Here is a 20798-nt window from a genome sequence, read left to right as displayed (position 1 = left end):
TGAGGACAGGAAGAGCAAATTAATTTATAGTGTTGACTTTGTTCCTAGATGTCAGCACTGTTTTCAGTATTAACTTTAGTCTTCTAAAATATTCCTAAGTTTTATTCACATTTGTTCATGTTTTACTGCTGATATGTCTTCAGTTCCCAAATATTTAGATAATCCCTCTTGCTCAAGTTCTTTTATATCAACCAAGCTGATGTTTTCTTGGTGCTGCAGCTTCCCTGCTTTAAATGTTGCTTTTGCACATTTATCAAGACAAATGACATTCTTATATCATCTGAAAAAGTTTTGACCACTTGCAGTTATGCTTTCAGTTCCTTATTTGATGAGCTATACAGTTTTAAATCCTCCACAAAAAGATTATGAGAGGTCTTTACTCTGTTGTTTTCTTGGAGCCAAACTGTAGACATGACCTAATCTGTTAAGTAGATAGCTAAATGAGTTAAGGGTAAGACAAAAGATGAACAGTGACAGAGAGTCACCTTGAAATATGCCCCTTTGAAATTTTATCCCTGGAATAGTAATTTGTCCTTTATCGTGGCTTAACTGCAAGGTGGTTTCCCTCTGTTTCATGGTTCCTCTAATGTAATCTATCAGTGTAGGGTGTATCTTATACATTTTTAAGCATTCTTTTATCCGTGAATGTGGGATACGGACAAATGCTTTTTTGTAGTCTACTCATGCCATACTTAGATTCTTCCCCTTTTTACAGTTCTCCATTATGACTTTATTTAACAATAAATGATCCTTTGTTCCATATGACTTTCTTTTATAATCTTTTTGTTCTATTGTCATGAATGAGTTCTCCTCTAAAAGACTATAAACTCTGTCAGCATAAATTCCAGTGTACAGTTTATACGTCATTGGAAGGCAAGTTATTGGTCTATAGTTTTTATGATAGCTTGCAGGTTCGCTCTTAACGATAAGTACTGTTTGGACTTCCAAGATGGCTGCACATTGAGTAACAGCTTAATTCAAGCTCTCCCTGTGTGAAACAGAAACTCATCAGAGAAGGCCAGCAGACTTGTGTTTATTGGTAAATTTCAGTAACTGGTTAGTAAGTGTACTGCATGGATGCCAGGAAAAATAAATAGAGGACCTGAAAAAAGAGAGCTACAAAAAGTCAGGAAGAAACACTGACTGGGGAAAGTTCTGCAGCTGTTCAGCAAAAAAGCAATACAACCTCCAGACATGAATCCCAGTAACCTACAGGAAGATAAAAGGTAAATGTACACAGACCTGGTTAAAATAAATTAAACACTGATGGAGTATATCAACACAAACAAAATGCTGGAAAAAATGGAAGCAGCTTCAAACAAATACTCAGATGAGGTGACAAAGCTGCAAAAATCAGAGGTCAAAATGAAGAAAAGGCTGGCTGAATATGAGACTGCTCAGGAAGAAATGTTTAAAAAAATAACAGGAGGACAGAGCTCGTAGGGAAAACCTGAGATTTTCAGCTATACCAGAGAAGCTGAAAGGAAAAGATTGCATTAATTTTATGAAAGCACAAATACTGTAAGCAACTGGACTGGTATTCTACAGCAGGAGCTGTTAGTTGAAAGGGCACATTGTGTGTATGCTGCAAACCTGGCTATGAGAAAGCAACCTAAACCTTTAATAGTAAAGATGCAATCCTACCAACAGATGTTCACTCTGACAAAACTGTGGCAGAAGGACAAAATACTAAAAGTGGGAGACAGCAGAGTGTTTGTAAAGAATGATTACACATTGTACATCAGGCAGAAGAGAAGCAAATTTAATCCACTATTCAGCGAATGTCGAGACGCAGGTGAGAGATTCAAACTGCTGTACTCAGCTGGTTCAGAAGTATTCTTCCATGGAGGGGCAAAATCATTTTTTGATGAAGTACATGCTAAGGAGGAAATACAAAAGCTTGTCCAACAAAAATTGAACTAATAAAGATCACAGAGAGACTCTACCTTTGAAACTCTTTCTGGTGTTTCAACAGAAAATGTTGCAGTGAAGGAAGGGAGCACAAGAGCTGACTAGAAGAACTGAGAGTACAATGGGAATGAGGCGGTGACGGATTTGGGAGATGGAGATGAACAGTAATAAAATCAGTAACTTAATGTGGGACAATAATACAATAAATTATATGTGTGAAATATGACAGAACAAGAAAATCTGGAAATATTGAACTTTTTAAGAATTTGGACTTGTGGGGGACTCTAAAGCATATGCTCTACTTCGCATCATTAATTTTCAGAAAATGCTTTGTGGAGGTGAAGAAGGAGAACGTTAACTGTAAGTGAAGAAATATTGTTCTTATTAGCACTATTTTTGTGGTGTATGGTTTTCTTTGCATGCTATAAAGTAAAGTTTTCTCAGTTATATTCAAATGTAATGGGGATCGTAAACAGGTGCTGCTGTTTTTTTCTTTTCTTTCTCTTTCCTCTCTTTCTTCTTATTCAGTTTTAAGAAATGTAGGCAATGCAATGAAAAAAAAGCCTAGTTAAAAGACCATGACAAAAGAAAAATTAATGTGATTTTTCTCATTCTTGCATGAGGAAATGACTGGATTAAGGACCTTAGATTGATTTAGTAACAACTTTTAAGAGTAAGCAAAAAAATGAAAAAGAATACTGAATATTATGAGGCTTTTTCTAGCCAAAACATGTATGCTCACAGTAGGAATTTTGTAACTGGTCTTCATGGTTATATGGAACATTCTGATAAAGAGAAACTGGCTGCCTGGTTAACATGTCTCCATGAAGACAATTTGATAAAGAGAAACTGGCTACAGGCTGGTGAAGGCTGATTGGCTGAAGGGAAAAAACTGAGAAGAGAAATTGTCTAGGGCATAATGTTCTCTGAAAGCATTCAGGGGTTTCCCCAGCTGGGAGAGCTATAAAGAAAAGATAAAACGTACAGTTGTGTACACTTACCATAAATGTAGATGTTCAAGTGTATTCACTGTTGCAGTCATCACATTTGGGTTATCTGCTTGCAGTAGCCCTCAGTCGGCCTGATTAACAAAGTCTTGGGTCCTGCGTTGGTTGCTGTTTCTTCTACCATGACGTCAGGCTGTCAGGGGTATAAAACATGCAGCCAACGTCATTACATCAGTTTTTCTTGCCCCAGATTTCAGGTGGCCCCTTAATGGGAAGCAATGAAACATTATATAAGGAAATACCTCCAATAAAAAAGCAAATGCACCAAACAGCTTTTAAGCATAGTAAAGGAGAATAGAGGTATAGCCAAAAAATTCAGCGGGCTGGAGGGAAGATAACCAGGACTGCAACAGTGAATACACCTGAACATCTACATTTATGGTAATTGTACACAACTGTACTATGTTATTCATGTTTCACTGTTGCAGTCATCACATTTGGGTAGATTCCCAAAGCTAAGGATGGGAGGAGGAATTTAGATAGTATTAGGACCAGCTATAAGACCCTGCAAGACTACAGTGGCAAAGCCAGCTCTGGATTTAGAGAAAATTGGCAAATGGTAATGCTTGGTTAAAGTATGTACAGAACTCCAGGTAGCAGCTTCTAGGATGTCCCTGGTAGGGACACCTCTGAGAAAGGCTGTAGAGGTAGATGCAGCCCTGGTTGAATGGGGTCTGATCCCCTGTGGAATAGGTTTTCCATGGTGCTTATAGCAAAAATGAATGCAATAGGCTATCCATTTAAAATTGGCTTGCTTTGAAATAGTCTTCCCCTCTGTCCCTGCAGCAAATGCCACCAACAGTTGTTTAGATTTCCTTTGAGGTTTAGTCCTGTCCATGTAAAATCAAAGTTGTCTGTGCACATCTAAGGAGTGCAGTATTCGTTCCCCTTTCTTCTGTGGATTAGGGAAGAAGGTTGGCAAATGAATAGACTGATTAAGAGCCACACTGGATACCACCTTGGGCATGAAGGAGGGGTTGGTTCTGAGGGACACCCTGTCCGCATGAAAGATGATGAAAGGCTCCACTGCCATAAGGGCCTGTAATTCAGATACCTTTCTTGCTGAAGTAATTGCTAAAAGGAAGGCTGTTTTCCAAGAAAGGAATTTTAAATCTGCACTAGCAGCTGGCTTGAAAGGAGGAAGAACGAGTTTCTCCAATACAAAGTTAAGGTCCCAGGCTGGAGTTGGGGCTCTCCTGGGTGGTCTTAAATTTTTGGCCCCTCTGAGGAACTGCTTGAGCAGTGGGTGAGAGAAGGGGGGAGGTTCTGTGTTATAATGAGCTGAAATGGCCGAGGTATGAATTTTGATGGAGGAGAAAGAAAGGCCCTTGTGAAGCATCTCAGTTAAGTATTGTAAAAACTGAGGTAAGTTGGGCACTGATGTGCTCATCCCTTGAGACTGGTTCCAGGCACAGAATCTTTTCCAGTTTTCAGCATAGGATTTTCTAGTAATAGGCCTTCTTGTCTCCAAAATGATATCCATCAATGGTTTACTGAGGGATGGTAAAGGAGAGGTTAGGTAATTAGCCAGGCTGCTAGGTTCAGGGTTTGAAGCTGAGGTTGCAGAATCTGGTTCTCCTGCTGAGACAACAGGGTAGGGGTCTGAGGCAGGCGCCAAGGGGCCAACAGTGACACACTGCGCAATAGGGGGTACCAGTGTTGGCGTGGCCAGTCTGGTGCAATCAATATTGTCCTTGGTTTGTCCTGTTTGATCTTTAGTAGTACTTTGGAGAGGAGAGGTAGAGGAAGAAAGGCATAAACTGATAGGTTTTTCCAGATGAAGGACAAAGCATCCACTTTCCAAGCTTGTTTGTGGGGAGTCCTTGTGCAAAAAATGTATAGTCATACCCTTCGGGAAAAACAAGGTAACCCCAAGCTACCATATAGGTGGCAATCCACTAAGCACAGAAGAGGTTATCAGGGACCTGGGGACCCAGGTTGACAGTGGCCTTTCTTTTGACACTCACATTGCTAAAGTGGTTAGAAAGACCTTCTACATTGCCCACCTGATCATGAAGGGATTCACATCCAGATCTAGTGAGGTCATTGTTCCCCTGTACTCTTCACTTATCAGACCAATGATAGAGTACAATGCCCCATTCGGGATGTATCTCACCCGACATCTGCAGCAATTGGAGAGACCCCAAAAGTTCCTCACCAAAAGGATAAAGGGACACCAAAGTCTGTCATATGCTGCCAGATTGAAGAAACTCCAGCTCTACTCAGTCGCATACCGTCTGCTCAGAGGTGACATGTGCCTGACATACAAGGCCATGTCCAACCCGGAATTAATGGACATGCTCCACCTCAAAAAATCCAAATCCACCAAAACCACTAGAGCAAGCGACTTAAACCTTAGCACGGATATAAATAGGACGTGCTGGAGGGATAGATTTATCACTCAGAGACTCCCTATGCTGTGGAATAAAATCCCGGTCCATGTGAGGCAGAGCACCTCGCTTACTCTGTTCAAGAGAAATCTAGACCTGTGGATGGGAGATCGTAGGTTTACCCCGGGAATCATCTCTGTGTCACTGCTGGACAGAGGCACAACAAACTAATGGGCACAGTATTTTTTCATATAAGGGGTGGCGTAAGCCACAAAAATTTGGGCTAGGCTTATAAATGCCTTAGGGCAGATAGCCTAGTATAAACCTATGAACCTAAAATTAGACCAATTGGTAGTTCTGAGGGGAGGCAAACAGGTCTACATCTGGGCTGCCCCATTTGTTTGTCAACATGTTGAAAATCTTTGGCTCCAGTTTCCACTCGTGTGGGTCCATAAGGTTTCTGCTTAATCCGTCTGCCAGTGCATTTAGTTTTCCTGACAGGAATTGAGCTTGTAGATGCATTTGTTAGCTCAAGACTGTGTTCCACAATAGCATGGCTCGTCAGCAGAGGGGGTAAGAATGGGTACCCCCTGCTTGTTTATGTACCACATAACAGTGGTGTTGTCCGTCTTTATCATTAATTGTCCTGGAAGAATGTGGTCTTTGAAGGCTGTCAGAGCATTCTTTACAGCTAACATTTCTTTTTGATTGATATGCAGATGCATTTGACTTGGGTTCCTTTTGCCCTGAATGCACTTCCCTGCCAGGTGCACCCCCCATGCATAGACCGATGCGTCTGTTGTTAGGGTTTGGGCGGCAGGGGGTAGAGTGAATGGTAGTCCCTTGTTTTGGTGGCAGGCCTCTGCCCACCAAAGGAACTCTAGGCATAGGCAAGGTATGATAGGAATCACTGCTTCTAGATCCTGAGAATGTTGACACCATAGGCTTTTTAGATACCATTGTAGTTTCCTCATATGCAGTCTTGCATATGGAATTAGAAGAATGCAGGAGGCCATGAACCCCAAGGCTTGCAGTATTTGCCTTGCAGATAAGCAGGATTTTCGTGGCCACTAGTTTGAAGTAGGTTGTCAAATGAATTTGTTTCTCTGGAGTGAGGAAAGCCATCTGTGAAGTTGTATTCAAGCTTGCTCCCAGGAATATAATTTGTTGATAGGGTACCAGGTGTGATTTATTTTTGTTTATGGTGTACCCCAGACAAGTCAGCACCCTTTGTACAAAGGCCAGATGATTCAGAAGTATGTTCTGGCTTTCTGCCTGAATTAGACGATCGTCCAGGTATGGGTATATTTGAATATTTCTTTGCCTGCAAAATGCAATGACTGGAGCTAGGCACTTTGTGAATACCCTGGGCGAAGTAGATAAGCCAAAGGGCAGTACAGAGAACTGATATTGCTTGTAGCCTGCTTTGAAGCATAGGTATCTTCTGCAAGATTCCCTGACTGGAATGTGCAGGTATGCTTCCTTTAAATAGAGTGTTGCCAACCAGGCATCTTTGCCTAACATAGGAAGCAACTAGTGAAGTGTCAGCATCTTGAATTTTGGAATCACCAAAAAGGTGTTTAGAGTAGGGAGGTCCAGGACAGGACGCCATGAATTGTCTTTTCTGGGTACCAGAAAAAGTCTTGAGTAGAAACCTTGCCCCTTTTCCTCTTCTGGCACAGTTTGAATAGCCTTTATGCTTAAAAGAGAGAGTACTTGCTTTTGAGCCTCTGCCCACTGATTTGGGGGTAGATCTGGCCAACCATTTGGGGTTGGTAATGCGTGGAAGTGAAATCTGTATCCTTGGGACACTATATTTAAAACCCATTTGTCCTGGGTAATGAGTTCCCAGTTTTTTGCATGTAGAGCAGTTTTTCCCCCCCAAAGGGGCAGTCAGTTGAGAAGTGCTTGGAAGTCTTAAAGTGAAGTCAATGAGACAGTTCACCATAGAGGGGAGTTTTACTACTACCAGATTTGGAAGTGGGGGCCCCCCCACTGCTTAGTCCTGTGCATACCATGGGACTGAAGCCTGGGTGTTCTGCTGGATCTGGGTTTGGACTGAGAAGACCTGGGAGAGGCAGGAAAGGACCAATTCGTAGAAGGCCAATGCCTACTAAATCTTGGAGGTTGTACTTGTAAGAAATCTTTAACAGTTTGCATAGATTTAGCTTTTTCCTCCATCTTTTTAAGAACTTCTTCTGCCTTATTGCCAAACAGGCAGTCCTGATTTAAGGGAGCATCTAATAATTTAGCTTTAACATGATCTGGCAAGGAATGCTCCTTAAGCCAAGCATGCCTTCTAAAGTACAGACCCAGTGACAGCAGCCCTGCAAGATGCCACTAGTGAATCAAAACCACATTGCAAAGTATGTTTTCCAACCTGTTCAGCAGAATGCATTAAATCCTGTAAATCCTTATTTTTAGCACAATCAGGAATCAACAACATTTTCTGCTTAAGCTATCCAATAAGCTGATACTTTAACATAAGAAACTGGCAGTTTAAGGCCCTAATGGCCAAAGCTGCAGAAGTGTATACTTTTTTACCCCCTCTATCCAGCACCCTGGAGTCTCTATCAGAGGGGTTAGGATTTTTGGCAGTAGTAGCTTTAATGCTCTTGGGTCCCTGTGAAATGGTCTCTGGATCTGCAGTAGGATTTTTGAAAAGGAATTTGTGAGAGTCGGGAACCCTGTAATATCTATCAGGTTTTCTGGAAGCAGAAGGTAAAGAGTCAGTGGCCAAGCTAGATTCCAAAAAGGCATCATCAGCAATGTCTAGTACAGGAGGGACAGCTAAAGGCCTGTGCTGGGCAGGAGCAAGAAATCCCTAAGCCTCTTTTTAGAATCAGAGAAATCCTGACTTTCCAAACGAAAATGCTCCCTAAGAGTATGCAAAGTTTCACCAAAAGAGAAATCCTCTGGGTGGGAAGCATAGGCAATAGAGTCCTCAGCATCAGAATCCTCATAGGTAGACAAGGGTAAATCCTGGTCATCAGAGGAAACAGAAATTTCAGAATCCTGGTCAGAAGTATCATAAGCAAACTCCGTCCTAGGTCTCTTAGAGGGGGAAGGTTGGCTTCCCCTGATTAAAGTAATAAGGTCTTCAGCCATTCTTATCATTTGTTTTTTAGGCATAGAGGCATGACCATGCAGTCTGGGTGTCAGTTTTCTAGGCATGGTTCGAATTTTAGGCCTTGAAGAAGAAGATGGCGTCAGTTTAAAATGCAAGTCAGTAGGTCTGAATACACCCTCAGAAGCCAGTGCCTGCACAGCGGCTCCAGACCTATCCAAGGTACAGTCATTCGCAGGTTCCACAGTTGAAGCATCTCGCGGCATACCAGACTCCGAATGGGTCTCAGTAGAGGCCTGCAAATCTGAAGTAGCGGGTATCAGGGGCTGCGGAAGCGCCTCACTGAGTACAGGCGAACTGGCGACTGGCTTAGGAGAAGCGTCGGCAGCTTTGGATCTAGGCGGCCTGTCTCTGTCTTTACCTTTGTGGTTTTTTTTGGAATGTCAGTAGTCGGATGGCTTACCGAAGACATATCTGGATAATTGAACCCAGCACCAAAATATTTAGAAGTGAAAATATACAGACGACGGATAGTTTGTGGTTTAAATAAGGCACAAAACCGACAGCGAGGTACACCGTGGCCAGGGCCTAGGCAAGGAATACAGTACAAATGAAAACCTTTAAGAGGTATTTGCTTTCCACAAGAAATGCAATTATTTACTTTTACTGACATCAGTTTAGAGCAAGATAAAGTTTCCCCAATGGGGTACTTAGCTTTTAGTTGAAGACTTCGGTTCTGAAACTCGAAAACGAAAATTTCAGGAGTCGGCCGACTGGCCCTTGCGAACTGCTTCTGCTTCATGCACCGCACGGCAAGAAAGCCTGATGTAATGGTGTTGCCTGCATGTTTTATACCCCTGACAACCTGATGTCACAGAAGAAGAGACAGCAACCGATGCAGGACTCAAGACTTTGATAATTAGGCTGACCTGAGGGCTACTCCAAGCAGATTATTGAAATGTGATGACGGCAACACTGAAACACGAAGAACATCCAATCAGCACTTAGTAGAAGCGCAGGCAGCACCATGCGTCTTCACATATTTAACCTTTCTTTCAGGTTAACTTAAGTCTCTGAGTACGACTCTCAGTCTGGAACTTTTGTTCCTGTTAAGAGGGTAAAACTTCATTTAATATGTACAAAGTTTTGTACGTTAGTATTAAGTTAATAGGTTTTAGGGGGGTACCGGGGACGTGTTTGTTTCTTTTGTTTGACGGCTTTTAATAAAACAAAAAGCTTTATAAGATGTGACATAGTCTCACATGGATATGACAAGAAACAACTATATAAAAGCTCAACCTCTCAAACACTGTATGCATGTAACACAAAAGATGGAACTAGACATTCAAGAAAAAAGGTGTTATGCATAAAAGGTGGGAATAATAACTTTTTAATGCAATGCTGCTTTCTGTAATGCCTTTAAATGTCAACAGTCTCATAGATAAATACAAAAAAGAAAAGAGTAGTGAACTATTAAAAATGTAGAGTGCAAATAGCTATGTTACAGGCGACAGACTTAGAAAGAAATGAACATGTGAATTTTGATAAAGAAAGGATTTTCAGGATGGTTATTCAGTGGAATACCTGGGACAAAGGAAAAGAGGAGTACTTATATCATTTGCAAGAGGAGCTTCAATAGTGATAGAAGAGGATAAAAAAAGATAATAATGGCAGGTTTGTAGTGCTAAGGAGATAATGGCAAGGGAGGAGGATTACACTGGCATGTATTTATATTCCACCTAAAACTGCTATAGCGGAGCTTAAGAAAATTCTGGGAGAAATAATCAGTTTTCAGCAAAGAATATTACTTATAGGTGGGGAGTGGAATGGGATTTGCAACAGTGAAAATATGTCTGGAGGGCCCAGAAGGAAAATGTACAACAAAGGAGAGTAGATTTTTGAAGAAATTTATGAAAATATTTGGCATGGAAGATGTGAATTCAGTGATAGGAGTTTGGAGTGAATTAACATACTATTCCCCAGATATAAAAACTAGGCTATTCTAGACGGAACTTACATTTCACATAACATGTGCATTTAATTGAAGGTCTAGATACACACCTAATAACTACTTCAGATCAAGCCCCAATAATAACTAAAATAAAAACACAGGGTAATGAAATAAAAATGAGACACTGGTGCTTTCCCACCTTTCTATTGAAAAGAGAGGAATTTAAGGAATGGGTAGTGGAGATCAGCCAGGAGCTAGTAGAGAGGATATACATTTCTTCTGAAAAATATAACTAGGGAGTGGGATAAAATTAAAGTAGAGTTTTAAAATAGGATGGAAATGAAAATGGGGGCTATGGTTAAGAAGTAACAAGAATTATTTAGAGGGACTGAAGTATTGCAGAATAGGGGGAATCTCAGAGAACAAGAGGAGGATTAACTAACTGCAGAATGCTAAGCAGAAAATAAGGGATTACCTCGATAATATGCACGTTTAGAAAGACTGCTGTTAAGCAACTGTATTTTGATAACAACAGTAGAGCACAAAAACTTTTAGCACAATGACTCAGGCAAAAGAAAGTAGAAAAGGCTGTTGCCAAGCTTAGGGAGCCTATAACAAGGAAAGTAACAAGAGATCCTGTATAGATATCAGAAATATTTCTGATATTTTATGAAAGTCTGTATAAAGCAAACAAATATGGAAATAAAGAAAAGATACAAATGTAAATGTTTATGGAAGAATTAAATATGCCAAGGTTAGAGGTAGATAAGGCTCAATTACTAATGGTTGGGATAGGAGGAGAGGAAATAAAAATTGTGATGTATAACCATCCGACAGGAAAGCCCCCAAGAATAGATGGTATTCCTTTGGAAGTTTGGAAGCTAGGAGGGAAAAGACTGATAAAGATCTGGAAGGTTTTGTTTAACAGTATTTTAAGGAGGAGACAAAGTACTAACATCCTGGAAGAAAGCAGTGGTAGCTGTAATATCTAATGAGAGTTAAGATCCATTAGACCCAGCTTCATACAGGCCGATTTCAAAACCATGATAATAAAGTGTTCATTTCTGTAATGGCTAAAATAATGACAAACATAACACTAAAACTGAAAGATATGGATCAATGTGGTTTTATGGAGAGGAGGCAAACATTTGACAACATTAACAGAACACTGATTATCCAGAGGGAAGCAGAATGCAAGAAGATACCATTGTTGTTGGTGGGTCTTGATGCAGAGAAATCATCTGACAGAGTAAGCTGGGATTTTGAGCTGGGCATTTACATTTCCTGAAAAAATTATAAGGTTGATTAGCAGGGCATATGAGGGATCGAATAAGAAAATTAAAGTGGGCAGGGTCCTCTCTGATAATTTCTGCTTGAGCAGGGGAGGTAGGGGTATCCTCTTTCCCCTTTATTATCTGCATTATATTTAGAACCACTGGCAAAGAAAATAAGGGGCTCAGAAATTCAAGGATATAACTGGTATGGTAGTCAAGAAAAGCTGGCTCTACTTGCAGATGATATTATTTTATACTTGACAAAATCAGAAAGAGACATTACAGTGTTGAGGAATATTTTGGGACAGTTTCAAAACTTTTTAGGATACAATATTAATGAAGCTAAAACAAAGGCAATAGCGTTAATTATGTACCCACACAAGAATTGGTTCAGCAATATCCATTTTTATGGGGACATGATAAAATGAAATATTTAGGAGTATGGATTAAAAATGATTCTGGTGAGGCAGCTAAAGATATGTGGGAAGAGACTACACATACGATAATGCAAAAACTGAGAAAATGGAAGCTTTGTTGTATGGATTTGGATAGTAAGATACAAGCAAGTCATAATGTTTTTAGTCCCTTTAGTCTTATACACAGGTCAGGCATATTTTTAATCAACCAGAGGAGAAGTTGTGGACAGCAATTAATAAAGTTGAAGGACTTTATCTGGGAGGGGAAGACAGCAAGGGTCAAGTGGGATAAACTGATTTTTTTCCAGTAGAACATGGCGGACTGGGATTACCCAATTTGAAGGGATATTTCAAAGCTACACAGTTAGGGCTCCTATACATAATACAAGCAGAAAACTATAATTAAAAGTGGTAACGGATGGTGGTGAAACAGGGATGAAGCTCAAGAAACAAGGAGAGACTGAGAATTTGTATGTAGGCCTTTAAGGAGAACAACATTAATCATACAGAATATTATATCCATAAAGTAATAAAAAGTATTCTAAGAAATAAACCAACACGGAAACAGAGAAAGGAGATTCTGCAGACAGGGATGACTGCAATTAGGGATATAGACAACAAGCAAGAGGGGGGGTGGAATTTATTGGAGAAAACTGGCAAAGGAATAAAGGAATTGGGAGCAAATAACTGGAGCGGGAAAGGTAGTAGAATGGGAAGAGGCCATGCATTTATTTGGACTGCAGATTAGAGATTGCCTTCTCTTATCAAGGGACTGATAAGAGTATAGACAAAGAGAAAGAAATAGAGGGGTCCAAAATGAAAGACCAGTACACTGGTAGAGTTTTTAGTAGAATCTAGGACAGAAGATGCCATTAAAAAAAGGAATAATTAGTACTGCATATAAAATATTGCATGACAACTGGAAGAATCAAGCAGAGCAGGTTAGAAAGTATTGGGATGAGAGACTAGATAAGGAATTAACAAAGAAACAATGGAAAGATATATGTATGTCTCCCAAATATGCAACAAAATCTAGAAGATTTAGGATTTTTGCTTGGAAATGTTTACATAGATATTTTTATACCCCAAGCAGACTCCAGAGAATTTTTCCTCAGGTGACAGCAAATGTTTGAGGTGTGATGGGAAAGTAAGAGGTACTTGGGAACATACTTTCTGGGAGTCCGGTGGGTTGGTGGACTTTAAGGATTCCCTGTGGGATGCACTGTTGGAGTGGGAGGATTGGTGTGACAAGGGAGATGTTTTTTCTGAGCTACACTACAGAATCGGAATTGCCTAGACATGGTAAGGTCTCACTGTGTCTAATTGCACTGGCTGCCAAAAAGCAATTACTAGAAAATGGAAATCAAAATCTAAACAAACTATATTGTAAGTACTGAATATCATAAAAGACATAAAACAACTGGAACTGAGATCTTTAGAAAAGGGTAGGAGCAAACTGCATAGGAAAAAAATTGGAATTGTGGGAACAATACACACGGGAGGAATGAGGTTTAAAAGAAGGCAGGACTTAAATGAGTTATGCAATGTTTGACTGAAAATGATTGGGTAGATAAGTGATGTATAATGTTTGCAACTGGGAGTGTGTCAGTATGGTTTGTGATGTAAAATGCTTGCAACTAGGATTTTGTCGGTGTGGTTAGTTTTCATTTATATAAATGTATAATTGCTTATGTCTTAAGTGATGGTTTAATAAAGATGTTTCTTGTTTAAAAAAGGGGGCAAGAACTGGACAATTTATGTAATGCTGCTTAGATTATATGACATATAGCAATCTATGTGAAGTATAATGTTGGTTAATGTTCAATACAATTTGATTACTTTTGTATGAATGTAAATTTGCCTGTGTCACAAATGACAATTCAACAAAGTAGTTTAAAAAAAGGACAAGTATTGTTTTTCCTGTTGTTAACTAGGTTCTTGTCTGTTTGGGGTGCGCATATGAATAGTTCTTACTTATGGCTAAATCTTCATGTAAAGATGGTAATACTTTTGCCCAAAAGTTAGGTACTGAATCTGGGCCCAAGGTTTTCCAATTAGGAGCTTTTCTCAAATTGAATCTGGGCCCAAGGTTTTCCAATTAGGAGCTTGTCTCAAATTTGTTTCACTCTCTCTGGTCGTTACTTCATCCTATATCATATCCTGCACATTTAAACTTATTCTTTTGCTTCTATCTTTCAGCATCTTTGCTATGTTCCACAGGATCTTCACAGTTCTTTTTCCATAATGTATCTATTTCTTCTTCTGTTTTTAGTGGGGTTTGAATTCCTTTTGCTTGTTTCCCAGTTCTCTAGAAAACTTTTTTGGGTCATCAATAAATTGCTTATGTTGTACTTTTCCTTGACATTTATCTGCATATCTTCTATGTTTTGGGTATTTCCTGTGGTAGTAAGGAGATAGTTAGGTAAGTTTTTTATAGCTGATTAGTACACCACCTGCATGCATGTTTTGTCTGTCATGCCTGAGTATACTGTATCCGGGGGGGGGTATTTCTTTTTTTAACCAGGTTTCTGCAGCTACGACTACATCAGGAGTGTATGTGGCAAGGTAGGCTTGTACGTCGAGGACATTATTGCACATACTTCTTAGATTCATATTTAGCAAGGTGAATTTGTGTGTTGAATGCTTTGGCCAGGTTAAGGAAGGTAGTATATACCATTTTACCCTCCTCCACTGCTTTTGCGACAGAATGCATTGAGGACCTGTTTCCTAGTGAGAGCTGGGGGAAGATACAGTTGAGGGCATTTCCTGAGTAGTGTCAGGTGGACAGCGGATTAAAATTGCAGCTATTTTTTTTTTTTTTTGGCCAACAGATTTACTATATCTTCTGGCTCAGTAGAGGAGGTTCCATTTACAGTTAGTTTGGCACATTGTTGTGTATTACCTTTGAGGTTGCGGATATAAATGAAGAATGCCTTGTGACTGTCCTTGGCCTGGGAAGCTATTTTTAGCTCCAAATGTTGCTCTGGTAAACTTATTACTCCCCCCTCCAAGAGTTGCTTGTTTAGACAGAGGAGGGAGTTTTTACCTTGCTGGGCACTGAACCTCCTAAGTTTTGCCATAATTTTCTTCCTTTTGTTATATAACCTGTCAATGTTGGAATTCTATCAGGGTGGCTTGTGTTTTTGACTTTGCCCTGTGCTTAGTCTTGGTATGTACAGCTATCTCTATGCAGCCATAACTCAGGACTCAAGACTTTGATAATTAGGCCGACTGAGGGCTACTGCAAGCAGATAACCCAAATGTGATGACTGCAACAGTGAAACATGAAGAACATCCAACTGTAATATGACAGCCAAAAAAGGAAATTTCCAAATCTTAAGCAAATAAATCCAATCCAAAATTCAAGGCAGTCAGTTAACCGCAGTAATCAATCAAGCGTTTTTTTGATGATAACTCCAGAACACAAATACTCTTAGCATGGCCTAGGCAACAGAGAATAAAAAGGGTTGTTAGGAAAAATTAAAAGTAGGAGGGTTTTTCCACCAGACAAGCTGAGTTTGAAAACAGTAACCAGACAGGGATGTCCTCTTTCTCTTTGTTATTTGCTTTATATTTAGAACCAACAACAAAGAAAATAAGGGACTCACAAATTCAAAGATATAACTGCTATGGTAATTAAGACAAGTTAGCTTTATTTGCAGATGATGATATTTTGTATTTGATAAATCCAAACGGGTATTTTGGTGGTGTGGAACATTTTGAGATGGTTTTAAGCCTTTTCAGAATATGAAATAAATGAAGACAAAAGGCTATAAATAGTAAGCTATATATCCACGCACGAATTAGCTCAGCAATACCCATATTTATGTATACAGATTAAAAGGATAATGTTATAGCAGCTGATATATGGGGAGAGACTAAAAAAAATAATACAAAAACTGAGAAGCTGGAAGATCTTGGTTATGGACATGGATAGTAAGATACAAGGCAGCTAAGATATTTTCAATCCCTTTAGTTACATATTTTTATCATCCACAGAAGTTGTAGATAATGATAAAAAGTTGAAGTAATGTATCTGGGAAGAGAAGATGGAAAGAGTTAAGTTGAATAACTTGATCAATCCCATAGACCAAGCTGGTTTAAAATTACCTTTTTTATATGGATAAGTTAAAGCTATGCAGTTAAGGCTCGTAACTCAAATAAAAGTTTAAAAACAAAGTGCAATGACAATGAAACAAGGGGGAGTTCATGGAATAAGGAGATAATAGGACCACCACCACATTGTTTTAGAACATTTTCTGCTACCCTAAGCCAACACATGAATGGCGAAGGACAGTTAGTCCATATGGATGACTGCAAGTAGGGGTACAGAAAATATGTACAAAGGGTCTATAACCTATTGGGAAAAAATAGCAAAGGAATCACAGTATCGGAAACAGAAAGAGAGAGAGTGAGAGATAGAAAGGTAATACAGTGGAATAAAGCCAAGCAGAAGTTTGGACTGCATGTTAGCAACTGGTTTTCCTACCAGGGACTGAAAGAGTATAAGCAGAGAGAAAGGGATAGGGGAGTGAGGGGTAGAGTTGGAGGGGTACAGCTTAGTGGAAGAGCATTTGACTGCCGATGCAGAGGTCTCCAGTTGAAATATGGACGCCCCCTTTCCTGGATTTTTTTTTTTTTTGTATTAAGTTCTTTTCAATCTTTGTTTGGCCACAATGAAGCCTTTTTGAACTTAAATGTGGAAAATAAAAAAGTAAAACTGAATGAGTCGGCATGTGATAAGATAAGTAGAAAACATAGAAAGAATTCATGGGGGTTAACAGAAAGGTCAAGGTGTTTACTTCATAGATACAAGGTACAGGTTTAATTCTTATCTATAGGTTATGAAATTTGGCTAGGCTTAAAACGGCCCACAAGGGCAGATAACACTCATAGGTTCATAAGTTCACAGTAAGCTTAGTGAAAGACCAGCTCTGCTTACATTTTTAGTTGAGTCTAGAATAAAACCTGCTATTAAAAAGGGATATTTAGTAGGGCATATAAAATACTGCATTATAATTGCAAAAAATAAATCTGAAGAGGTTACAAAATTGGGAAGATAGATTAGAAAGGCAATTTGCAAAGAATCAGTTCTGAGGACATCTGCATGGACCTCAAGTATACAAAGATCAGACAGTTTATGATTTTTCCATGCAAGTGTTTGCATAGGCAATTTCCCAAGCAAACATTAGAAAAGGTTTCCTTAGGCAGATAGCAAATGCTGGAGGTGTGATGGGTAAGAAAGAGGTAACTGGAAATATGTTTTTTGGGAATGTAATAAGTTGGCAGATTTTAAAAATTCTCTACAAAGTACTTCGTCAGAAATGTTGGGGAAAAAAATTATTGTAACTAAAGAAATGATTCTTTGAGGTGGCATATATGATCCGAATTGTTTAGAAACACTAAAGCTTTACCAAGTTCAACAGTGCTGGTTGTCAAAAAAGACGTTATTAGAAAATGAAAATTAAAACAGAAACCAGTTATAACTGAGGTATTGCACATTGTAAAGGAGATAAAAGAAGTGGAGTTGGAATCTTTAGAAAAGGGAAAGAACACATTACATAGGGAAAAATTAAATTTATGGGAACAATACATACAGAATAATGTTCAGGCGGAAGAGGAGTGAAATGTATGGGAAGGCAGAAAATGAACAATAAGTTGGAGTTCTTCTTGTTTCGGCTTTTTCCCAGTTAGGGGTCGCCACAGTGGATTACCTGTCCGTTCGTGATTGGCAGTGGAGTTTTACGGTGTCGAGTTGCCAGCCCGGCGCCCAACCTTCCACAGAAGGCACACACAAGCACACACTCACACCTAGGGCCAATTTAGAGTGTCCAATCCACCTACAGCATGTCTTTGTTAATGATAATTATTAAATAGAAAGCATTTATGTATATTGCATGAATATAATAATGGAATTATTGTTATAGTTTTCTCTTCTGTCACTGTAAATGCACCAGTCACTTAAATGCCATTTTTAATATAGATGTTAAAAAAAATCATGCATTATTTTCAGTTATGGACTGCACAGAATTCCCATATTCTAATCCAAAATATTCCTCTATTCATTCTATTCCAAAATATCCCTGTACTCAATTTCTTCAACTACATCATCATCATGCACAAATTTATTTCACAAAGTATTTATAAAACAACCAGAACCAGCAACTCACATGGTTATGCTGAATTCAAAATCTATACAGGAAACCTATAAAATCTATGCCTTACGAAATTACTAGATTGTGTAGAAGTAAGATATTTAAAAAGACTGTCAGGGAGATGTCTTGCTGGGATGTGAACCAGTTGGATGCACATTACACTTACCCAGACCCTAACAAACTCCAACACTTGGACTTGCCTTTGAAAAATCCCAGGTTCAGGCTGAAATCCACTAAGTGTTGAGTTGGCATTGCAAGTCTAAACTTTATACTGATGGATCAAAAAAAGAAAGGTAGAAAGAAAGGCAAGCAGTGAGTGTAGTCCCCACATGGTGACCAATAGCCAGACATGGCTGATATGGTTATAAAGCAATAGTCTGTGGAATCTAGGAGTCAAGAGGCAGAAAAATTAAAAAAAAAAAAAGAGTGGACTAGCACAGATAAGCCAGGAAGTGTCATACAAGAGAAAGAAGAGGGTGTAACCATGCACTGTGACAAGCTGCAATAATTTTACAGGGAGCACCGGGATGTAAGGCACGAGTTAATGATAAATTAGGCACAACTAAAGACCTTAGATCTCAAATGGTGTGATCTTGTAGACTGTACCCACAGGAAAAACTAGAGATTCGCAGGTATCCTAGAACAGACTGAAAATGACTAGTTTCCTAAATGAAAAGCAAAGTAGCATGTGGTTAGACATTCCTTTGCAAGATGTACTGATCACAAGTGCACATACCTGCAGACAAACTATTCCTCAACCTATTTTAGTATGATTTATTACATACACTCTAAAAGAAAAAGTCAAGATGGCTTTATGGTCTCCGAGGAAGATGTGGGCACTCAGCTAAAGGGGAGTGTACTGGGACAACAATTACTGTGCTGCAACAGAAAATAGAAGTATGCCTTTCTCCCAGAGATCCATTTGTACAGGCAACTAAAACTTAATATTTCTACTTTTATACCCAGCAGTGTTCAGGTTAATGCGTCTAGGGTAACAGTTACCTATATAGACTCAGGGGAAGCATATAAAAGATGGAATCAACTTGTTCACAGGTAGCAATGGATGCAACAAAAGAGAATGCCCCCCCCCCCATGCATGTGCATTCACGCACACATGCACGCACACACAATCAGCAGGAGCACCAAAAGGCTGGCTGGCAAATGGAATATTTTCCTCTTAAGAGCAGAATGAAGCTGACAGAGAAACTTGCTTTATCGCCATACAGACTTCAGGTGACAGCAGAATCTATTCTGGGAAAAGATTTTTTTTTTACTTAATGCTGTTAATTAAAGAAGAATCCCCCCCTTTCTAGGAAACTGGTGCTTTACATAAGAGTTTATATGTAGCTGTTGTGTGTGGAAGATTTCAACACAGTATACCAGCATTGGGGAGTTTCCCTTTTTTGGAAAGGTTAACACGTCATCTTAGTCAAGACAACATGTCGCCTCCCTGAAAACAGATTATTATGTACACATAAGTAAACTGTTGTTACTGTCACATTTAACAAAAGTTAAATGATAGCCTAAAGCTGACCATGAGCCCAGAAGTAAGAAAAGATTGTAGCCATGATCCCATTCTGGGTTTGCATCATGTAATTATCGATCAAAGCATAATGAGTTTAAAGAAGCTTAGGATTATATTTCTATACTAACTGGATACAGACCATACTCTACTCTCCTGGAACATTAATGGCCTAAATTTACACATTAACATTCAGAAGGCAGCCTTACTTGTGATGCAGAAGACACATCTTAATGGTTCAAAAAACACTAAATTCTTGAAATATGGATTTAGTGAAGGCCATTACATGTCTTACCATAAAAGAGGAGGAGACTTTTGCTGATAAAAAGGGGACTCCTTTAACGGCCAGTAGGTATTGGCACATAATGCAAGCCTCCATGCTGCTTACAAGGCCTGGTTAAGAGGGAATATGTTTATTTTGATTAGTGTGTATACCTCACAGGTACTACAAGAATAGAGGCAGCTAGCATGTGTAAAGAATGGATGTCTTTTAGGAGGGGCTGTACAATACTGGGTTGTGATTTGAACCCAATATTAAATCCTGATGAGGTGCACTCAAGTTCAAGAGTGGAGGTTTTACTGGTCCTAGGGAATTTTTTGCCAAACAACTAAATCAGAGCTATGGGCTTTGCTGTCTCAAGTGGAACCTCGCCGTGCCCAGGGTCCAGAATACACGTCTCTCTTCTCTGATACAAGATATTTTGTAGTACTTATAAAATTTTGGTCTTGTACGAATGACTATTTGGTAGGGTTTCTACAAGGGTTACAGCTTTATCAAATCATGCCCCATTAATATAGCAACAGCATATGTCCTCAATAAACAACAGTACATAGAAGTGACCCTTGTTTCTGTACAGGTTAATCCTGTGAGAAATGGATTACACAGCAGTATGCCCAGGTTGGAAGTTTAACCTAGGTGGGGCAGACAAAATATCCAGGAAGAATACAATTTGTTCAAAAAAGATCTGAGAGATGGGAAAAGGGTTACTGTAGGCAAAAGATAGATCAATATATAACAAAGGAGAGAGAGAGGTGAAGCAGTTGATGTCTCTCCCTAGGCATACAGAATGAAGTTGGGAAACAGATTTACTGATATCAGTTACCAACACTGTAACGTGTGATGCAGTTATGGATTTAATAAAGGATCTTAAGCAGCAAACCTAAA

At 39.3% G+C, this 20798-nt stretch overlaps 2 protein-coding genes across 3 annotated transcripts in view; one reads left to right on the top strand and one right to left on the bottom strand.

The window, feature by feature from the left end:
* The window catches only part of GBA2 (glucosylceramidase beta 2), a 2751058-nt gene that overhangs the window by 343298 nt on the left and 2386962 nt on the right, over positions 1-20798 (top strand). The window lies entirely within an intron of this gene.
* RGP1 (RGP1 homolog, RAB6A GEF complex partner 1) overlaps positions 1-20798 on the bottom strand; it is a 1859064-nt gene that overhangs the window by 1782206 nt on the left and 56060 nt on the right. The window lies entirely within an intron of this gene.

This window comes from Protopterus annectens, chromosome 1.part1 (assembly GCF_019279795.1).
Source record: "Protopterus annectens isolate FY-2018-M chromosome 1.part1, PAN1.0, whole genome shotgun sequence".
NCBI classification, from domain to species: domain Eukaryota; kingdom Metazoa; phylum Chordata; order Ceratodontiformes; family Protopteridae; genus Protopterus; species Protopterus annectens.
This window is presented reverse-complemented; position numbering and strand designations above follow the sequence as displayed.